General features: G+C 50.8%; 1 pseudogene; it reads right to left on the minus strand.

Moving 5' to 3' along the window:
* The window catches only part of LOC123067982 (protein DETOXIFICATION 40-like), a 36,186-nt pseudogene that overhangs the window by 21,822 nt on the left and 8,364 nt on the right, over window positions 1–6,000 (minus strand).

Consider the following 6,000-nt stretch of genomic DNA (forward strand, 5'->3'; position numbering starts at 1 on the left):
CAGCTGGTCGTGTGGCCGTCAAAGGCTTGTCCATAAAATGGGGGTCATACTATACCGCTGGTGTGCGGAAGGAGAAAAAGGCCAGCTCAGAAAGCCAGACGCGCGAGGTTGAAGCACTCAAGGCACAAGTGGCGCGGATTCCGGAGCTTGTCCAAGAGCAAGTGGAACAACAACTGGGAACGAAGCTCAACGCCATGGTGCCTACGTTGATTCATGGGCTGACGACGTGGATTGTGAGCGGCCAACAGGGGCCTCCCCCGGTTCCCAGCTTCACGTCCAGCAACTCGCACAACGCACAGGCGGCGCCATTGGTGTCTCCGGCGGCGGCGCCATTGGTGTCTCCGGCGGAGGCGGTATTCATGTCTCCGGCACCGGCACGGGCATTGGAGCTTAATGCACCCGGGTGTACGTAGGCCGGCACCTCGCCAGCAAGCTCCCCCACCGTCAGTTGCATGCCCGCCGTTGGCTGTGCCTCGACATTAGCCGAGCTCGACGGCATCACGGTAACTAAGCCTCTCGGTCGATGACTTCATCTCCTTGCCTTTGACTGGGCATCCCTGACGCCCTGTACATGTTTTCGCAGGGCACCGCCGACATTCCTTGCACTCTTCTGCACTTCGTGGGCGCCGAGTTGGTCGATGTCGCCAAGGGCAGAATCGTTCAACCGGGCAACCGCATGTTCCACAGTAATCCGATGCCACTCACAGTGTATAGGGTTGAAGTGGTTCGGGTGCTGCCAGGCTACGACGAGCTGTTACCTCCGATTCGACCCGCTGGGGCCGACGAAGAAGATAAGATGACCCTCAGCGCCTGCGTAAACTGGTCGCTGCTTTGGCCGAAGAGCCAGATTCGTTTGGGGGCGGGGGACACCACCCCACGGACAAGACCGCCAGTCGTGCCGGCGCCAAGCCATTGCAAGAACGCCGCAATGCTACCGGACTTGCCGGACATCCCTATGTCGGACATCCCTATGGCACAGGATCCGGACAACCCTATGGCACAGGATCCGGACGACGACGACAACGACGACGGTACATTTACCAAAGTCGATATGTACTTTGCCGAACATGGGTAAACTAACGAGTTCTGCGGGCCTCTTTCTCAAGAACCCAACCAAGACGACCGCAATCTAGCTGGTACGGCGGAGAAATCCAATTGCAATAGGCGTCGTCTGCCGTTCAGTTCTCAGGAGACGCCTCCAGCTCCCGCCTTCACCGAGCCTCAGATAGCTGAGGTGCGAAATATTATCAGCCCCAACACGCTCAAGAAAGCGGTCTGTGAGCAGAACTCGGTCCCATTACATGAGATCAAGAAGAAGGGACGGAAACGACAGACTAACAAGGGCGCCGGTGCGAGCCAGCCGGCACCGAGTTCGATCCGTGCTCAGGATGGGCCACCTTCACCAAAGGATATCTCGAGGAGGGTGCATGTGGCGGGTAGGGCGATGCTACCGCTAAATATGCTGAATGCTGCAACCGGTGCTATGCGGAGTCTGCACGACAGTGTTCTTTCTTTGGAGAAGCGGCGTCTGAGAGAGAATGATGTGGCATACTCGGTTTTTATGGCCAAGGTGCCAGAGGGCAAGGGCTTTGTGGATGGCGACATCGGGGGTACGATCGTCCTGCGGTTTGATGACAACTTTGCTATGTTTAACCTTCATCCGCTGCACTACACCTTCGTTCGGCTGTTTTCGCTGAGTATGGAGATGTGGATCATTAGAGACAAGACCCCGGACATCGTGATAGTCGACCCCTTCTACATGCGTGCCGAGCACTTGAACAACGCTGGGGACCGCCAAGTTGCGAGTTCACACCTCGAAGGCGTCATTCTGGCAAACCCAGATAAGGATAACTTCCTTGTGGCTTACTTTCCCGAGTAAGTCATCCCTTAACCGCCCCGTAACATATGATTTCTTAGATTTTGATTGTTCTTTTTTTTCCTAACATTCCGTGTTCTGTGCAGTGACACACATTGCACACTCATCCTCTTAAGCCCGAAATATTCTATGGCCACGTATTTCGACCCGAACCATAACTCCAAGATAGACTACACAAATGTCAAGAAAGTTCTTGATGATGTTCTCCCCGGCTACGCCAAATCTGGAGGCACCTTCACCAGGGCAGTTCGTAAGTACGGCAAGCACATGTTCTCACACAATACGAAGTGCTGCTGTGTCAAGCAGCCGCCTGGCGGTCACAAGGATGCCTACTACGCCCTCCATCACATGCGGGCGATCGTAAGGGACCATCATCAACTTCTGCTACCAGATAATCTCAAAGATTAGGCCGCGAGCTTGTCGGCAGACCAGGAGGCGGACCTCAGACAAGAATTCTTTCGCATCCAGTAGGAATTTGCGGACATCATCCATCAAGATGTCCTTCATACCTCGGGGCAGTTCTTCGTCAGATATCAACCGTCCAACAGTGAGATAGATGAAACGCTACAAATGCAGGGTGACAACGATCGCGATTTCATGACCATCACGACAGACGGCGGCTTCATCCACGCTCCTGTCCGATGAGTCGAGTCGAAAGTAGTGATGTGTAGTTCTGAAACATTGATTAGCTCATGTTGTAATTAAACTTTAATGAATTCGTATGTCTCTTTGGTTTGGACAGTCGTTCAACTTAGATGTAATCGATGCTATTTATTAGTAGGACCATGAATCGTGCTATTAATGTCTTGCTTTTCTCTTTCGATCCTTTTGTTGCATACTTACATATTGCTTATGTATTATCTGTTGTTTGGCTTGTGCATAGAGATGCCGTCGTATGTCGTGTACAAGGGTAAGGTTCCCGGAGTCTACGACGACTGGGAGGAGTGTCGGAGATAGGTTCACCGTTTCAGCGGTAACAGTTACAAAGGGTACACCACTAGGGCGGAGGCCGAATCTAGATATGCCCGCTATCTAGCGGGAGAGAGGAGGGAGCGTTGGAGGAACCGGATGAGGACCAGTTTGATCGCGATGATGCTCATCGTGATGACCACAACTCTCTTTTATGTGATGGTAGTTTAGATGATCGATATCGACTTGTAATGTGAAGACAAACTCGATACTCGCGGTCTTGAGACTTGTAATGTTTTATCTTTGTTCGGTCTTTTGAATTCGGAGACTAATATGATGAATTGTATTCGGAGACTAATCTTCTATTGTATTCGATGAATCTGATGTTGCTGTGTGCTGCTATCTATATTCTGTCGAATAATATATTTTGTAACCTGTGCAAAAATCAGAAAAGCAAAAAAAAAACCAAATAGTCATACTAATGGCGCATCAAGGCAGAGTGCGCTATTAGTATGCCAAAGGATACTAATGGCGCATCATGGCAGAGTGCTCCATTAGTGTGACAAAGCATATGGTTACATATGGCCCCCCGGAAGGCATACTAATGGCGCATGGTGTTACATACTAATGGCGCACTGGCAGGTGCGCCATTAGTATACCAGATACTAATGGCGCACCAGTGGTGCGCCATTAGTAAAAAAAAATTCTAATGGCGTGCTAGTAATGGCGCACCGGTAGTGCGCCATTAGTAGGCAAAACCGGTGCGCCACTAGTAGGCCTTTTCCTAGTAGTGTGATGGCGAGAAATGAGCAGAGATCCGCCACAGCATCCGAAACTGCTTCACCATTTGTGAACAAGTAGCTGATGTGGTTGTGAAGGCAGAGGATCACAACAGCAAGGATAGTAGAGATTGCTGTAGAAATCCCGGTCACAACCCACACGGAGAAAAATGCAGACTTGGAGTTGCCGGCGCCAAGCTCATTGCTCACTCTTACACTGAAGTGAAAAAGTATCTATTAGTTAGTGAGGACTTACCTACTAATGTTTATATATGCTTCAATAAGAAATGCTAATATTTATCAAGGCCTTTCAATATAGACTTGCGAACCTTGCAGCTGCGTTGAACCCTACTGAGATCATAAACACTCAACCATAAATCTTCGTACTGCACCGGCCAAACACACACACATCATAGTTTAATCAGCACAAACTATGAAGATTGATTACTAGGAACAACGGTAAGACATTTTTTAATATCGAATGATACTCACCATATAGAGAGGGAATCCAGGGCAATCTCAGGGTTGGGGAGCAATCGAGCAATGATCACCAACACCTGAAAGTACCATGTCTCAAGGCGCAACATCATGACAGACGCGGCGGAGAGCTTGAAGAAACTCGACAAACCGGAGAAGGCCTGCCAACTGAACCCGGTCCACGTGTTCTGGCATGTTGGGCTGACGACGATGTACACAAATTGCGCGGCAACCATGATCCACCAACTCACGCCCAGCACCAACGAGGCACCGAGCAGCCCAAGGCCAAACTTGTACATGAGCACCCAGCTCAGCAGCACATGTAGAACGAGTGTTGCCGTCGATATGTAAGCACTCGGCAGGACGATTCTCTGTGCCTGCAAGAGCTTCTGAATCGGGAAGTTGACGGCATACACGAAGATCTGAGGAATCAGGCTGTACAAGAAGATCGAAGCGGCACGGGCTATCTCCGGTGACTGCCCCATCAACAAGAGGAGTGGCTCCGAGAAGGCATACATCACAGCAAGTGGTATGCTGGTTAAGCACAAGAGAATGATGGAGTGTTGCAGGTAGATCACGAGCACGTCGTACTTGTGTGCACCGTAGGCCTGCCCGCACAGGGTCTCCACTGCACTGCCCAAGCCCAGTTGCAAAAACGTAATGTCTTAATTGTTAGGATTGTCACAGATTGCATTTTAGCTCACTTTTTAGCCTAGGTTTAGGCAAATTAGGAGTACTTGGCAAAACAAGGAAAGACACAACTGGTAGCGATTATTATTATTTAGAATATGGAATGTGATTATGGTTCACAATGATCTACCCCAAGTACATTGTGTTGCAGAAATACGTCCTTAATTCTGTTCCTAATTTGTCTTCATTTGGAGTTTCATGGAGCTACATCTCTCTTGATCAAATTCATCATTATGAGTTTCATATTGTTCCCTCCATGCCCTCTCATTTTTCTTCTTACATAATTTGCAAACCGATTTTGTATGTTTCTTAGGAAAAGAGCATCTGAACGTGTTTGATTTGCTCGGTTTCCAAGCAGACTTCTTATACTGCAGTATAACACTAAGTAAATGTACAAAAACATATGAAAAGCCAACAAAATAGCTCATAAAATTAATGAATCGACAAATAAGGAAAAAGTTACTAAATAACACGAAAACATCAATGAAAAATAATGGGCTTTAAACAGTGAAGAAAAAGTGTTGAGTGTTAGACTATGTATAGCTTCTGTACCTATGTACGTATATGGTACATATTGTAACACAACCATTATATATAATGAGATAAGCCACCCCTAGAGGGTTGTGCTGGTTCCCCAAAACTTATTGTCTTACATGGTATCACGCTAGGTTACGATCGCTTCCGCTTCTAAACCCTAATACCCGCACCACCGCCGCAGACGCCGCCGCCTTCACCGCCGCCGCCGCGCCACCGATCGCGCCGCCGCCATGTCGAGCGCCGCCACCACCGGTTCCACTGCTGCGGGCTTCCTCCCGGCCTCTCTTGCGGCTCTGCTCAACCTCCCGCTCGATGTCGTCTCTGTTTCGGCTCCGATCGGGACAAGGAGCATCGGCTCCGTCTTCTCCACGCCGCCGGCGCCCTCGCTTGGGCGTGACCTCGTGGTCCACACCGCGGCGCCGCCGTCCGCTGCGGACTCCGCAGGCGTCGTCCCGCCGCTCCTGCCGCAAGCGGATCACACTGCCCCGCTGGCGGGGTTGGCGGCGTCCGCCCCGGCCGCGGGCCTTGCGGCGTCCGCACCGGCCGCGAGCTTTGCGGCGCCTGCCCTGGCTGCGGTCCCGCCTCCTCCCGCATCGGCTTCGGTGCCTCCGGCTGCCTCCATGGTGTTTGCACCCCAGGCAGCCTCCTCGATGGGATTGTCTTCGCCGCCGCCGTTTCACTTCGGTCATCTCATCACCATCAAGCTCTCCGCCGACAACTACATCTTCTGGC

This window comes from Triticum aestivum, chromosome 3B (genome assembly GCF_018294505.1).
Source record: "Triticum aestivum cultivar Chinese Spring chromosome 3B, IWGSC CS RefSeq v2.1, whole genome shotgun sequence".
NCBI classification, from domain to species: domain Eukaryota; kingdom Viridiplantae; phylum Streptophyta; class Magnoliopsida; order Poales; family Poaceae; genus Triticum; species Triticum aestivum.